Here is a 16,453-nt window from a genome sequence, read left to right as displayed (position 1 = left end):
ACAGAAACTCTTGATTTACGCGTTCATTATAACATTTTTAATATGCAACTTTTTAGTAAGCTTATTCGTCGGTGTAATTTAGAATGCGGTTATGAGCGCCTGCCTTACAACCTGATTTCTATGGCAGCGTTGCTCTGCGCCCAGGCACTTTTTTTTTAAATATTTAACTTAAGTAAAATAGAAACATCGCGCAAGCTTTTTTCTCTGTGAAAATGGCCACGAAAGCATACGTTTGGCCCTGGGCCATACATCAGTGTTCTTTGTAAGGTGTTTCACATGATGTTCTGTTCATTCGTTCTAGAAGAAAAATGAGACCACCGATACCGTTTTACTGAAGTACAAGTTGCGCTATTAGAGGTACATTCATCTATAAACACAGCGCGAATAGGAACAAGTATGTTTGGACACAAACGATGGCACAAAAACACTATGAAAAAAGTAACACCATTGTGTTCGTGGAAGAGTTCTCCCATTACTTCTATTTTTTATTCATGTGAAGCCTACCTTTCGAGCCCTCGCGGATTTTCCTGAGCGTGGATGCTGGGACGCACACGCACACACACACACACACACACACACACACACACACACACACACACACACACGTAACCCTGTGTCGGTTACATGAATGATGTAACCGACACAGGGATCGAACCTCTACACCGAAGATGCAGGAGTGAAATGGAAAAATTTACAGAATTTCAATAACCGCTTCACTAAAGCTCCAGTCGCATAGATACCGCAATGTCCATTGGATTTACATAATCTACTTTACTCGGGTGATTTGCGCAGAGCATTTATATTACAAATAAATTTGGCAGCCCTATCCCGATTTGTGCGCTACGTAGTGAGAAACATTGTTTTGTTGAATTTTATTGGTAGTACAAGGGGACTCACGAAGCGTGCTAATTCTCTGAAGCGGAACGCACAACGCAAGTTACGAAGATGAAACGTTTATATCGCGTTGCATTGCTAGAGATAATGAATATTGTGATTGAGGTTCGTGAGGCCAGGGGCTCAACACACAGTGCGGAAGACATGGCAAACAGACATTGCTTTTATCTGTTTTATATCAGGGCGCGCATCGCATTTGAAAACACACACTTAAAAACGGGCGCGACAAACACTTGAACACGTCTAGAAGCGGCTTCGCGGAGCGCACCTAAAGTCCGTGGCCATGCGATAGAGGTCGCCGGCTTGAAGCGTCCATTCCCGCTCGTCGGGTGACTCACCCACGCACAGTACCACGGCAAGGTCACCACGGTGAGCCGGCTGACCGCGGCCGGGACGCCAGGCGAAGCAGTCACGACCCAGGCCGTGTGGGTGCCGAAGAAGCTCACCGCTCGGGCTCGTGGATCGTGACTGGCCGTCGGCGGCGAGTTCCGCTGGCTCCGGTCTACGTGCAGGGTCGTCAGCATGGCTGGCAGCCGCGCGAGCTGCAGCGCTGTCTGGTTGCGACGGCGGGCCTCGGGCGGGACGGCAGGCACGGCCAACCGGGCGGACCGTCAGCCGCCGGAGCCGTTCCCTGGCCCCGATGACTCCCGGACGGCTGCCCGACGGGACCGTTACCCGCCCGTGTGTGGGCTGACCTGGTTGTGTTCCATGAACAGGCAGGCGACTAGGTCCGAGCTCCTTCTGCCGTGCCCTCCGAAATCCAATCGCGGCACGAGCTCTCTGCTCGCGTGCCACGACGCAGCGCATCATCACACACCATTTCTTCCTGCACTGCGTCCGTCTCGCGCACTCGGCTCCACTCGCCACAATACGTAATGTTTTAGAAATTCGCCTTATTGGAACATGTACAACTATACATACGTAGATCACCCGACATAATTAGTCAATGTCCATTGATTCACTCATTGTGGCTTCGAGCGCGTCTTGCCGGTGGTATCCCGTGTGGCTTCACTGGTAGAATTACCTGTCGGGAGGGAGGATGGAGGAACCAAGCCAATCATTGGTCATTGCCGATGTCAGTGCGCAATAGGAGAAGAAGCCATGTGCTCAATGCCTAAAATCTCGGAGCGGGTGTGTGAAGCAATAAGTGATTGCACTTTGTTTCACTGGCGCTCTACCATGTCGGAAGGTCACATTGAGCGCTGCATAGTGGTTTGATAACAGCTGTTCGCTTCAAATGGACTGCCACAGAGCACATGCCGAACCAGTTTGATCTAGCACGCCACGCTAGACGAAACTGCCTTCGAGATTGGCCCAAGAAAACGGTCAGGTACCTGGAAGGAAAACAAACAAAACGGCATACAGTAAAGTAGCATGCGTCGTATCAAAACAAACTGCACTCACATGGACACCGTTTCCGTTCTAGTTGCGTTTCCTTAAGATCTGTACAGCTTATTGGGTGAAGCTGAGAGTAATAAATTACTACCATCGCGTCAATTACATTCTGACAGGCCACTCAAAGATCGAAGCTCGCGTAGCCATGGTCAGTCCACTCTTGAGAGCATGCGATCGGCTAGTCACCGCATGTGTGCAGCAAGACTGGGCTCCTTTGGGAGTGACGCGGCAAAACTTGATCTTTTGTTGCTAATTAGAAGCTACAGCACTTCTTTTTTGACTGTTCCCGTGTCGACTATTTTTCTTTGCCCCCTGATACAGGCAATCATTTCTTCACTAAAATGTATCTCATCCGAGCAAATGCTCGGGCTCTTGGGCGGCCACAGAGCGAAAAAAAATAGAATCGGAGTCCTAACGCACATAGCGGTATCTGTGTCAAGCGCGTAAAAAAAGAACAGTTCTCGCTCTTTGATTTCCACGATGTTGAAGTGCCAACTAGTCCAAATCACTGCCTTGATCCAATGAGGCGATGCTTCCGCGATGTGCTTCATAAAAATATTGTGCGACTAATTCGCAGCGTACAATCGTTTTCGATCCCATGCAATCTCATGGCACGTTCGTATTTGTGCGCAGCACATGTTAAAACGTTATAAGTCGGGGCAAACACGGGGAAAGCGGGAGATGGAAATTCAAGACGATGAGAAAAACGAGAATAATATGAAAGCAGGAGCAAACGTTTCGACAAGTGGACTTATCTTCTTGAAGAAGACAAGTCCACTTGTCGAAACGTTGGCTCCTGCTTTCACCTTGTTCTCGTTTTGCTCATCAGGATTATAATTCTGTAATATTCACGTTTATGCCCTGCTACAGTCACAACCTGTGCCGCTGAAGTACCAACCTCTAGGCTCTGCTAACCTCTTTTGAATGCGCGTCGTTAACAGCAGTATAAGATGTCTCACAATTTTTGTCGCTTGATGAACGCCGACACTGGTGAGACGGCTTTGCTTTCAGGTTCAATCAAATTCTCGGGACTTACGTGCCACAGCCACGATCTCGTTTTTGAGGCCCGCCGTAGTAGAATATGTTTTGACCACCTGGGGGGGGGGGGGGGGGGGTTGGGGAGGTAGTTCTTTAAGGTGAACCTACATCTAAGTACCCGGGAGTTTTCGCATTTCGCCCCTTCTATATGCGACCGCCGCTGTCACCATTCGGTCCCGCGCCCTGGTGCTTAGCAACCCAACACGATAGCTACCTAGCAACCAAGGCAGGTTTTGAGCAACTTGCATTGATGCCGCAACCGCATCATAAATCAGTTGAGCTGAAATTCATGAATTTCCTGTTTTTTTTTAATTTTATGGCCCGCCCCCGGTAAAACCTAAAGGGCTAACAATGGGAAAGACGAAAAAGAAAACAATTCCCGGCCTTTGCATATTTGAGTTTGCGGATGCCTGCACTGTCGCAGTGCCCGCGTAGGCGACCTGCTAGAAATGCTAATGGCGAGACGCAGTACGGCGTCGCATAGTTTGCGAGTAATGCCAGCAGCGTAAAGCAAAGTGCACTCAGCCCTGAAGCCACACCCTCTCGCGGTGAATGTTAACATTAAACGTGCCGAACGAATGCCCACTGCGTAGTGGCCCTCGCAGATAACATTTCCGCTGGTGTAATGGAGCAGTCGGCCGTTCTTTGGGCGCGGTGTCCTTGTGAGCGGAGGGGAAGAACAAAAAAAGTAACCGGACAAATCGCGAGGTAGAACACGCTGCGATGCTTCGAACAAAGGGTGCTTGTTTAGAGTTGTTTTCATGAGGAACCTAAACACCCAGACACAACAAAAGCGGGTGGAGCTCTCTGGTATAGGAAAAGCCATCGCATGCAAAATGTGCCAGCTCATTCTCGAAACAAGCTGTTTGTGTTGCACGACGCAACAAGAGTCTTGTCACAGCTTGGTAGCCGAAGAAACGTGTGCCATGTTAACGTTTTGTTAGATTCATCTTAAAAGCGGCGAGTGACAGATCACGTGCTAGCGAGTGTTGAGCTATCAATAGCCCGTGATCGCTAGCACGCGCATACGCGCATGCGTGATCTCGGTTGAATGAGGTTTGATTGGATATTGATTGAGTGTCGCTGTAATGGGGAAAAACTGAGTAGCATATTCTTCAAGAGATTTGTGAAGGTCATTAGAAAAAGAAAATCGTAATGGGTTTCTCTTGAATGTGTACGTGTGTTAGCGTTCGACATCATTGTCTTTTCTTTAGCTCGCGATGTGGCACTCGAAGCTAGGATGTACATAATTGTCTCAAACAAAAGATGAGAAAGAATGCTTTCAATTCACGCTTAGATTGTTCTTACTTTGACCAAACAACAATGGGGCACCGGGATGAGGTGTCCAAAGAAACAGCGGTTGCTACAACCACAACGGAAGGTAGGCGGAGGCCGTATTGTCTAAAATGTTCCATTTCATTGTCCATTCGTTTTGCACTTCGTAATTGGCTCAAACATGACTCATACAGCGGCTTTATTGATGGGATTGGCGACGCGACGCGCCGTCTGATACAAAAATTAGATAAAATAAGAAAATAAGTATATCGTTGCAAAGCACGAGCCCACGAAGGGCCGAACCGTCATTATTGCATGTCACTCACTTGGTGCGGTCAACAAATATCGCCATGACTTGCATGCCTGCTTTTTCCTGTCTAGAAAACCCTCTTCCACTGCTCGAGTCCTGTTTTCTCTGCTTCTGCTTTTATTTGATTGATACTGTTAATTCTGACAGTTCTCATCGTCGACTTTTCCACACTTCAACGCCGAATCAATATACACTACTGACATGAAAAAAAATGAACAAACGAGAAAACGCACACGCCTACAATGGTGAGTGTTCAGCGTCAGCGCGCTTGAATCAATGAGCAGTGTAGTGGGCGCAACAAGACATTTGGTACGGTGTGCGCATAGCCATTCCTGCAAAGAAAACAAACAAAGAAAACAGTGGAATAGCCACTGGAAGTACGAAAAAATGAAACACCTGTAGGTGCACTTGCTATACGGATACAGCAATTGTAAGCAAGTACAATTTCATTGTGACGATCATCATCGACTGTTTATGTCCACTGCAGGAGCCCCGAAGGCCTCTTGCAGCGATTACTCTGTCTTGCGCTAACTCATTCCAGCTTGCGCTTGCAAATTTCATAATTTCATCACCCTGTCTAGTTTTGTGCCATCTTCGACTGCGCTGCTTTCCCCTTGGCACCCATTTTGTAACTCTATGATGTCCTACCGGTTATCTGCCCTAGGCATTACATGGCCTGCTCAGCTCCCTTTTTTCTCCTAATGCCAACAAGAATATCGGCTATACACGTTTGCTCTCTGATCCACACCGCTCTCTTCCTGTCTTTAACGTAACGCCTATCATTTTATGTTTGATCACTCTTTGCGCGGTCCTTAGCCAGTTCCAGAGCATATGGCGCTCTTACATATGGAGCAAGAACGTGTAGGTTATCAAAGAAGTACAATTTACGCATACTCTAACTTGATATCTACGAATAAATGAATACAATGAATAGGCGAATGGACAAATGATTGAACTTACGTATAAAAAACAAGAACAAAAGTTGTATAGCAATCAATATGCAGAAATGTACCGCTGAGAAATCTAATAAATCTTTCGAAACTCCGGTTTGCGCTTGGCGATGATTCCGTGGTCCCAGCACCTTTTCCGGAAGCAAAAGAAGAATTATAAACGCCGTTCAGCCTTGCTCCCCTGCAGCGCATACTATCTCCATTATTTCCTTCTCAGATAGCTGTCAGCACTGAGCCTCTGCATTGCCGTGCGAACTATAGACAGGAAGTAAGCCTGACGCGCGTTAGAACGAACCGCGTGTGCATTATCCATGGCGTCGCCGCTTGCCACAACCCGGCGCTGATGCGTCATTGAAATGTGCGTGTGTTGCGGTTATCTACAGTTTCTCAGAGGCTCGCAAAGATTCCATTGCTGCGATTAGTGCTCCAACAACTGCCGGCGTGTCCAGTGGGCACACACGACGCACTGCCCAGATGTCGCCGAATGCGAGTGCTAAAATTTTTACGCCACCTACTATAGAGCTCCGTGAAGCTCCAACTGAAGGTTGAAGCAGCCGAACTGGCTTACCTCTTCAGCCCAGCCGGCTTCCGCCTTCGACCTTAAAACCCCTGTCGAGTCTACCACCAACGCCTCTACAAACAGTGATTTGTAAGCGGTTTTGCGCGCTGCAGCTTCGATATTTCCAGCCTTGCTCGGCAATCGAAGCTGCAACATCCTGCTTGGCCAACAACTAAGCTGCCGTTGGCCTAAGAAGGGCGGTTCCTCGAGCGTGAAGAAAACGCTGACTACGATATACGGCTTTCGTAAGTACCTAAGTAGTGCTTGAAGTCACCTACGCACTGATGGCTTCCTAGTGCAAGTACTGACGACAATATTTCCCACTCAATGCTTGCGTTATTGTCGGATAACTTCAGGCTGGCTTTGCATATATGGTCTATGTCAACTCTACCAAACATACCATTCCGTTACTTAGAGGTCCGTGTAAAGGGCGCGAACGCCTTAACCTGCGCGGTCTTACAAACTAAATGACAATATAGAACGTATGGAAAGATTACGATTGCTGATACTTTGGTTAGGTCATGCTTTTTTGTATCAGATTCAACCCGCAGTGTTTTGTGGTGCCGTGTCAGTGAACCGGATCGTTGCAAAAGATCGCCATGACAGGAACCAATGAACGAACGTCTCTAACGATGGGGCATTGTGGGCGTTGTTGTTCAATAGTGTGAGTTAGCAGGCCGCTAGAAGGCCCTGTAACCCATTGTTCTTGCTGTCAAACGCGGTTATGTTGGAAGGAGCTGATGATCACAAGGGCGCTGAAAAATAACGTCATGTACAACTTTTCACCCGCCGTGGTTGCTCAGTGGCTATGGTGTTAGGCTGCTGAGCACGCGGTCGCGGGATCGAATCCCGGCCACGGCGGCCGCATATCGATGGGGGCGAAATGCGAAAACACCCGTGTACTTAGATTTAGGTGCACGTTAAAGAACCCCAGGTGGTCGAAATTTCCGGAGTCCTCAACTACGGCGTGCCTCATAATCAGAAAGTTGTTTTGGCACGTAAAACCCCATAATTTAATTAATTTTAAGTTTAACTTTTCTGTTCATTTCTTCTCATTTCTTTTCACAGAGCCATGAATCGCGATGCTACTGAATAAAGAATTCAGGGGAGATTAATTGTTTCAGTCAGTATGCTACAGCTCGAGAAACGTCACGCGAACCCTCCAGCCACATTTTCTCTGCTACTGTTTGCGTGTTGAATTCAGATATTACCTTGACGTTAGGCTGTCCTTTCTTTACTGCACAAGACTACAACCTATGCATAAGCTAGACGTAGCCCACCTTCCCATGACTGTACATCTAAACAAACAAACAAACAAACAAACAAACAAACAAACAAACAAACAAACAAACAAAAAGGCTACAGAGTTCTAGGCAACCGTCATGTCAGCCGTACAGGATGCGGTCATCAGAATGTGTTCTTATTAATCTATTGCGGATCTCGCGTCTACCATGAGTGAGTGGTCAGACAGATACAAACGCCATCCCTAGTGTGAAGCAGTACGGCTTCGAAACAAGTTACTTAGCTTGTATAAATCATGCGTACCCCCTCCCCCCTTAACAGAATGCGATCTCAAGTGCACTTGCGCACTGCGTGTAGTCTAAAATTATGATCCCGCTCAATTTCACACGTTCGTCGTGCGGATGTGGAACCATTCGCCGTAGCCCGGAACCTAATATGTAACGTGTGCGTCACTGTATTATCCCTAGCACGCAAATTAAGCTGCGAAAATTCCCTACATCTCACCATCAAGCGCACGCGCGCAGCTATAGACGAATTGACAAATGCTGGTTTTCAGCGCTAACGCAGATGTATTATCTATGCTACGCCACTTTCCCGCAGTAAGAGATAAGTTATACGGTGCCAGCTCTAACGAACAATCTCCTCATCACTGCAAGCGCACACAGCTTGCCCAGCTCGTGCGAAATAAATGCACAACAGGAAAAGAAACAGGATGTCCTCAGGGAGCAGTGGTTAGACTTGGCCAATCTCCCAGATGGGGTGCGTGCCAGTATATCACAATGATCTTCATCTACATCTAGTTGCGCTGCTGTTCCGTGCGACCGCCATGACTAACGCTTTTCACGTTGGGAGCTGCTCTTTCGCGCACCCCTCAAGGATTGCCCTGCCATCGCGTGCCTCTGTCGTGCGTTCTTCTGTCCTCACTGGCGTCGTTCCGTGCCGCTTTCGAGTGCCCAGCTGCAGGCCCCTATCAAGATTGCCACAGCCTTTTTTCCTTTACGTTGCCGCCGGGCAGCGGCCGCTTCAAAGAGACCGTGCAGTCAATGGCCTCCGAGAGGCAGCGTAATATGTTGCGACAGAATGGAAATCAGGCGCGCGTGAGAAGAAAAAGAAAAAAAAAAAGCGAGGACAATTCAGCGCGCCGTCGTGGCTTTTAAGGACACCGAGAGGGCAGCGCTGATGCCGCAATTACGCGGCGTAATTCCTGGCTTCTTCGTCCAGAGCCTCACACCACGTTAGTTAAAAAACTGTGGATACGGAGTGCACGTTAAAGTTCGCGCGCTTTCGCTCACGCCATTCGCAGGCACATCGCTGTACATCAAAACAGGAGGTTGACAGCAAGACTTTCTGGCTAGAACGAAACGTGAGGTTACTGCTAATGGGAGATCGCAAGCAGCGCGCGTACGTCGGTGATTGTCGTAACGCTTGTAACCAGGGCAAACCATTGGACGTCGCCGCGCAAAACCATCTACCCGACGACGAAGCACGCGTGCTGGAGGGCGAAAACACAGAGTCGATGCGTGGCCTGTTTCGAGGCGGCTCGGGGAATGTCATGAAGAGAGAAAAAAAGAATAAAAGTCCGCCGACACAGAAAACAAGTCCACGCAGCGACATCGAAACGGATAGACGGTATGCGTCGGGCCGAGAACGTTACATTGCCGTTGGTTTCTTCACGCCATCGGATACACGCCCAACGGAGAATTATCGCGACCAGCTTGCGGGACCAAACGGAAAGCTGGCGCTGCGTACGCTTGGTTCAGCTTCGGCGTTTCCGGCGAGCGTGGACGAAGAATTACGAAATTTCGAGTCATTAATGAAAACCGACGAAAAAAAGAAAGCAGCACGTGTTTTGTCCGCGATTTCCGCCACCAGTTCGCACAGCCGAGGTGGCGCAGTCGGCGACCGGTGCACGCTAAGAGCATTATTGTAGGTGCCTCGAACCCATCTCTGGTGACGCTGCTGCTACTAATGTCAACTTAGGCGAGTGACACAACTCCTGCGCCACGCCTGAGGGACCGGCTAAACACTTGCTGCGCGTGGGCGGATTAGTGAACAAAGGGCAATTCAATGGCTTCCGGGAGCTGTCCGAGGGCGTGAGTACTTTTACTAAACTTCTCTGTTATCTTTCTTTCCTTTTTTTTTGCCGGTACTTATTTTCATGCAGAATTTTGACCTGCGGCATAGGGGTACCCAAATAAAAACGTGCAAAGGATTCTTATGTAGGGATTGAAAGAGTGACATGTAGAACTGTCCATAGGTTAACGCGAGTAAATGTTTATGTTTAGCTGTACTTGCCTTCGTCGAACTTTATCTCGTGTATTTTGGTGATGATGGTCCTTTCAGACCACGCGGTCTCTCCGCGTCTGCATAAAAACAGGTGTGAATAGGGCTGTAATGGTTTAGGCCACCTAGCGATAATATTGGCTTTTTGACGTTTCACACCTTGGCTTCCCCAACGTTTGCCCGCCACCCGTATCTCGTTGACAAGTGCTCTTGCTTCTACAGAGGTAGAGAGAGAGGGAGACGAAAGGAAGGGAAAGGTAGGCAAAGTAACCAGAATGATAAGCCAGCTTTGCTATCCTGCCGTGAGGAAGAGGGAAGGTGTATGCCCCGTGGCTCATTGACTATGTGCTCTTCGTAGTCCACATGTGTACTCCTCATACTTGCTCTCGTTGAAACTGACATGCTCGTGAGGCCTGTATGTTGCAAGGCACTTCAAGACTTCACTACCCGTCAGGTTTCGCGTTTAGATACGCGATACGCGGCACGATGGTGGAACAAAGGAGACTAATAGAGCTAATCGCCGAACTCGAGAAATGATCAGCGAGAGTTTCGAGGAGTGGTTTGACAGTGATATACAGAAACGCATTCCTGCTGCCATGCAGTAGATAGACAAAATGCGAAAGTGTAGCGAGACACCTGTGTGTGTGCGTAGTAAGTAGGGCGAGATCATCATGCTTGTCTTCCTTCCGTGAATTTTCGTAGTCAGGAGGCGTAAGCTTTTTATTGCGATTAAAGCTACGCGCGCGCTCGTGAGTGTGTATGTGTGTTTGGCAGAATCAATGCACCTATCGGGCACGTACCCAGGGAGGAGGGTCCCGGGCCTCCCCCCCATAAATAGAATTAAGCAGCGACCCTTTCCCTCGGCCCGCGTACGCCACCACTACTCACAGAGATTCCTAAAGCACCGCCAAATCAACGTTGAGATTTGCCAGCTATTCGGCGGTAAAACACATTGCTGCCTTTTTCACTTATTTTGGATCGCGGCAGTTATTGGCATCTGCTGGGATGTGAAGGCCAGTTTCCTCGTCGATTCGCCCACGCGATTAACTCAAGATACATTCAGTTGGCACCGTCTATTCAACGGTCACGCGCATCGTTGTTGCTTCGTTAGTTCAGCCTTCTTCGTTTAGACTGATCCAGGGACAAGGAAAGAGATTCGGTTCGTGGTCAGCTAGTCTGTACTGCTCGTGGAATTAGTTGTGGCGGGAGAAAACGCCAATTGTGTTTAACTTTTCCTTTTCCTTCGTTATTTCTTTGAGTGACGCAGGCACGTACCCAGGATTTTTTTCGGGGGGGGGGGGGGGGGGGGGCAGGCCAAGGTAATTTTTCTATGCAAATGAGGGGGGGGGTACCTTTACTAGTATGAATGTGAATAACGCCCGCCATTCGCCATAAATCCGCGTAAACCCACAAAAGAGAGATGAACTAAAGTGTACGCTACAGGTACGCCTCTGCGATACACCTCTCCTTTACTTGGCAAACAAAGAACCACGTCAAATGGACTCGCGCAGGAAAGGAGTGCAGAAAGAACACTGCCAAGAACCAGTAAAGAAGCGAAAGTGAAAAATAAAGATAACTTTAGTAGAATAAAAATTCAAAAAAAAAAAACAGCAGTTGGCAACGAAGGCACACGGACTGGGCGGAGTTAGGCTACTGCGCCAGCCAATTACAGAAGCAAACAAAATCGTTGTCATGCGGTATTTTCACAATGGCGTCATACTTGATACCTCCGGAACGTCTGCTGTTCTTGAAGAGTCTTTTCATTGGCGGAACCAATGAGGTGTGCCACAGACATGGACAAAATGTGTGGAGTCTTTAAAAGTCTGCGGTGCAGTTCATTTCACTGCTACACACGTTTTACTCATGATACTTCACTGCCAACTGAAGTTAAACTTCACAACAAATAGTTGTAGCGAAGCAAGCATGTTATTTCAGTTCAATAAAGAATTAGGCATTCGCCATTCCACCATAATTGGAGAAGAAAAAGGTATAAAATTACGCGATAATAATTTTATTTTTGTAGTTACCGCCTTATTTGGGTAACACAATATGTTTGAAGTACGAATTACTTGCGGCCTCGCGGAGGAACAGTGGCTGGCGGCTATGAGGGCGTGGGCGGGGCTTCATTGCAGACTTAAGTTGTATCCGAATATAGTAGCGTTTTTTGAATTAGCTCTGGAAGAATTATACAGAAAACAATCACAGTTCTTCCGGATCCCTCGTTTTCTGTTCTAACAAGTGCCACAACCGACTCGTATTGCTACTTAGCAAGTTACGTAACGATGCTTGGCCGCCAGTCGCGTACAACCGCATATGGCGCAAGAAGCTGCTATTCTAGACGTACTGCGCCCACCATGGAAGGTGAGAAACACAACTACATGAGCACAGCAGAGAAGTGGCTACGTTAGGCGGCTCTAATAATAACTATAGAAGCGTAATTCAGAACACATGTAATTGTCCTCCACTCCGGTGGGGTGGGCCCAATTTCGGGTAAGCTGGAAAATGAAATAATGCGAAACAGCGTCCATCATCAAACCCTGCCATATCCATTAAACCCATAAGCGATATGACTGTCACCCGTTACCTCGTCTGGTCTTTTCCTAATTGTACAGCACTTTTCGTGTAAAATTGGTAGCTGAAAAGAAGAGTCCCAAGAAGTTGAGAAGTCAACCGATCTACTAAGGGAGCGAGCCAAGGCAATAGCTTAACTGAAAGAAAGAGCGAAAATTAACGAAATTATTCGTTCTTTATGAAAATATCTATGGATCAACGTCTTTTTATTTAAAAAGAAAGTAGAAAAAACGCCGCCGGAAGTGGAGAGCTATTCCGTGTGTATTGAATGACGCTTCTACATTTATCAGACGAGCCATCTGACGTAGCCACTTCTCTGCTGTGCTTATGTGTTTTTCTAACCATCCGCGGTGGGCGCAGTGCACCTAGAACCGCAGCGTCCTGCACTCTACGGGGTTGTACGCGACTGGCGGCCACGCATCGTTACGTAACTTCCCAAATAACAATACGAATATGTTTTGGCACTTAACGTGGTATAGCAGTAAACGAGGAATCCAGAAGAACTGTGATTGTTCCGCAAATATACATTTCTTTATAATTCCGCCAGAGCTACTTCAAGAAACGCTACTACTGTAGTGTACAACTTAAAACTTAAGTCAGCAGTGAAGCCCCGCGCCCGGCGTCATAACCGCCAGCCACTGTTATCCCCCCCCCCACCCCCCCACGAGGTTGCAAACAATTTCTACTTCAAACTTTTGCTGTTACCCAAATAAGGCTGTGACCACGGAAAGAAAATTATTAGCGCGTAATTCTATACATTTTCCCTCGCCTAAGATAGTGAAACGATGAAAGCCTAATTCTTTATGGAACCGAAATGAAATGCTTCTTTCGCTGCAAATATTTATTTTCAAGTTCCACTTCAATTGAAAAATGGTTGCGAAGTTTCATAGCAAAATGGGTTCAGCAGGGAAATGGACTGTACCGCAGACTTTTGAAGAGTGAAATTCTCAGACTCCATACAATTTGTCCATGTCTGTTGCACACCTCATTGCTTCAGCCGATCGATGAAAAGACTCTCGAAGAACAGCAGACGCTTCGGGGGTATCAAGTACGACGCCATTTTGAAAAGGCCGAACGATGACGATTTTGTTTGCTTCTGTTATTGGCTGGCGGAGTAGCACGACCCCGCGCAGCCCATGTGCCTTGATTGCCAGCTGCTGTTTTTTAAGGTCGCTATTCTAGTACAGTAATCTTTATTTTATACTTTCGCTGGTTTACTTGTTCTCAGCAGTTTTCTTCCTGCACTTCTTTCCTGCACGAGTCCGTTTAACGTGGTTCCTTGTTTGCCAAGTAAAGGAGAGGTGTATCCCACAGGCTTACCTGTAAAATACACCTTATTTCATTTCACTTTTGTGGGTTTACGCGTCTTGATGGCGAATGGCGGGCGTTATTCCCATTTGTACTAGTAATGAAACCCCGCCCCCTCATTTCCATAGAAAAGTTACCTTGGCTTTGTCTCCACCCCCCCCCCCCCCCTAAGAAAAAGAAAAATTCTGGATACGTGCCTGGTGCCTATACGTATAAAGCATAAATTTCACTGTAGCCGTGACATGTGCAACACAGCCAAAGCGCAAACGGAACCTTCTGGCTTTGGGGTAGTTTCTTTCTTTTCTACATGTAATACAACGCGTCGCGATCAGCTTATATACTTAAAGTGAAGCCTTTTTTTATTTCCGTGCTTCAAAAATTAAAATTTTTTTTCTGTAAGCTTTGTATCCGAGGACCATTTATGTTCCTTTCTTTTATCGTGCGTTCCTGCGCCGTATTTATGAATCGGGCGGTTACAGGTCCTTTAAAAATTAAAATGCGGGGCTTTGCATGTGAACACCACGACGTGTTTATGAGGCACGCCGTAGTGCAGGACTTCACAGTAATTTTGACCACCTGGGGGTTCTCGCGCGAGGACCCCAAGCACGTTACACGAGCGGCCTTGCGTTCCGCTCCATCGGAACGCGTCCGCCGCGGCCGGGATTCAACCTGCGACGTCGAGCTCAGCAGCGCAACCTGGACACCTGGCAACCGCTGCCGTGTATCCGCCGAGAGCTATTTTTCTGTGTGCTTCTGACTGTGCGAAAAAAAATGCAATGCTGCGTGCGTGGTACTTGCCGCACACTGTCTGCGCTATCACGCACTTCACTGATTTCCCGGCGGCGACCGGGGCCGTGCGTCTTGCTTTGCGCTCTTCAGTCTGGCGAGTTCGACGTTTTCTATCTGCAGCCGATCGCTGCGCTCCTTCCGCCGCGGTACGCGCTTTCACGAAGGGTAGGGTCATCAAACAAGCAGCGTGCTTGGTGGACATACGTTGTCGGTCAAGTATCGTCAAACTGCTCAACACGTGCTAGCGCTGATTTCCTACCCTTTTTTTTTCTTTCTACCTGAGCTTTCGAAACAGGCGGACAAGTGCTTCGTATTCTCGTGGTGTCGTCTATAGGTGTCGTCTGCTCCTCTGTGCTGTGCCTAATTAGGACTTTTTGTGCCGCACTTCGGGCAGATAAGCGCCACGAGCACAAGGTTGCGCGAATGCATGTTTGGTAAGTGTTTCTTTTGCACGTAAATATGTGTCCTTGGCGATACGTGTACGGCATTAAAAAAAAAATTTTCCTGGAGGGCGCCTGAGCAGATCGACAGCGAATTTGGCTGTTGAACATCACTATCACTATCAGTTCTAGCATTGGCCATGCCTGGCCCTTGCGCCACTGAACATCACACATTCATTGAACATGACTGCGAATTATGACTGAATGGCACGTCTGTTGCATTGTTCCCCCCGGAATAATGCAACGGCATGCAGCTGCTGCGTTGAAGGTTCCGCAATGTGGTGACATCGGTGCTACGAATTTCGTTTTGTTTTTTCAACACTTGACATAAATGCAAGGCGATGCAATCAATGAAATTTAATTTAATATGATAGAGTGAAACTCATATTCACGGCCGGAAAACTTAAACTCCTTCCTCTTTATTTCCAGCCATAGAGGATATATATTTGTCAAAAAACAATGTAAGGCTATTTGAGTAAGAATATAGTATAGCAATTAAACAATTACTAATCGGCTTGCCTAACTACCTACATCTAAAATGCCTTTCGAGTGCATCAAAAACGATGCTGCACGCTCCGGCAACCCGTTCTGTGCAGTCAGCGAGCATAGTTTGTCCCACAAAAACGCCCCATAAACAAGGTCAGCTTCTCAAAGGTACGTCTCTTTTAACGCGACAACGTTAAGGAGCCCGTGTCTCAAAAAATCTGGTATCGGCGTCGGACGCCGTTTCGCTGAAAATATTTTCTAACCACCCATAGCCAGACCCTCCATGTGATGCAAGGAACTTACTGAACTAATTGAATTTACCAAGCTAAAATACTTAGAAAGAATCGTAAACAATGACTTACACGCAACCAAGAGACATGAGAGCTCTCGGATTGTAATTGTACTATACGAGAAAACATAATTCTGTTATGCGAAAACTCAAAGTATCTGCTTTTCCAGCTTGTCTACCATTCGCAAACCCGCCGCGGCGTCCGCCATTCGCGTGCGCCAGCGCGCAGGCGTCCTCGGGGGCCACGGAGCGGCGCGCCCGGTTCCTTGCAATACCTCCAGCTGGCGCTCGCCTCCATCGCATCGCGGCCCACGCAAGCGGCCGTGTTTCTACCACAAAGCTCGCCTTCGTGCATAGCGTTCGCGGCCAGCGCTTCCCGGTAAACATTACGGTTACGTACGCTCCAGTTCCCGGGAAGCGTGAGACGCAGTCAGGAATCTTTGAATGCTATTGCGTTCCACTCTTAAAGGCGAAGCTTAGGAGTCCTGCCAGCTTTTTTTCTTGCAGCTTTCATTTTCTCGTGGACGATACCCTTAATTTTCTTTTATTGCCCTTTTTATCTTCAATTTTGCAAGAAAAGATTTAGATTTTGTGTCAGCAAACTCTTAACATATTGTAGATGTC

The 16,453-nt window shown here is 47.7% G+C and overlaps 1 protein-coding gene across 4 annotated transcripts in view; it reads left to right on the top strand.

Annotated features, from left to right (window-relative positions):
* LOC126524455 (monocarboxylate transporter 9-like) overlaps nucleotides 1-16,453 on the top strand; it is a 93,735-nt gene that overhangs the window by 40,249 nt on the left and 37,033 nt on the right. The window contains exon 1 of one of the 4 annotated variants that reach the window (XM_055067046.2): nucleotides 6,648-6,666. The exons of the other annotated variants lie outside the window; for them this stretch is intronic. The gene's annotated coding sequence lies outside the window, so the exon portion shown is untranslated. Of the gene's footprint in view, nucleotides 1-6,647; nucleotides 6,667-16,453 lie in introns of those variants that run through there. 4 annotated transcript variants of the gene reach the window in all.

Source organism: Dermacentor andersoni, chromosome 3 (genome assembly GCF_023375885.2).
Source record: "Dermacentor andersoni chromosome 3, qqDerAnde1_hic_scaffold, whole genome shotgun sequence".
Classification (NCBI taxonomy): domain Eukaryota; kingdom Metazoa; phylum Arthropoda; class Arachnida; order Ixodida; family Ixodidae; genus Dermacentor; species Dermacentor andersoni.
This window is presented reverse-complemented; position numbering and strand designations above follow the sequence as displayed.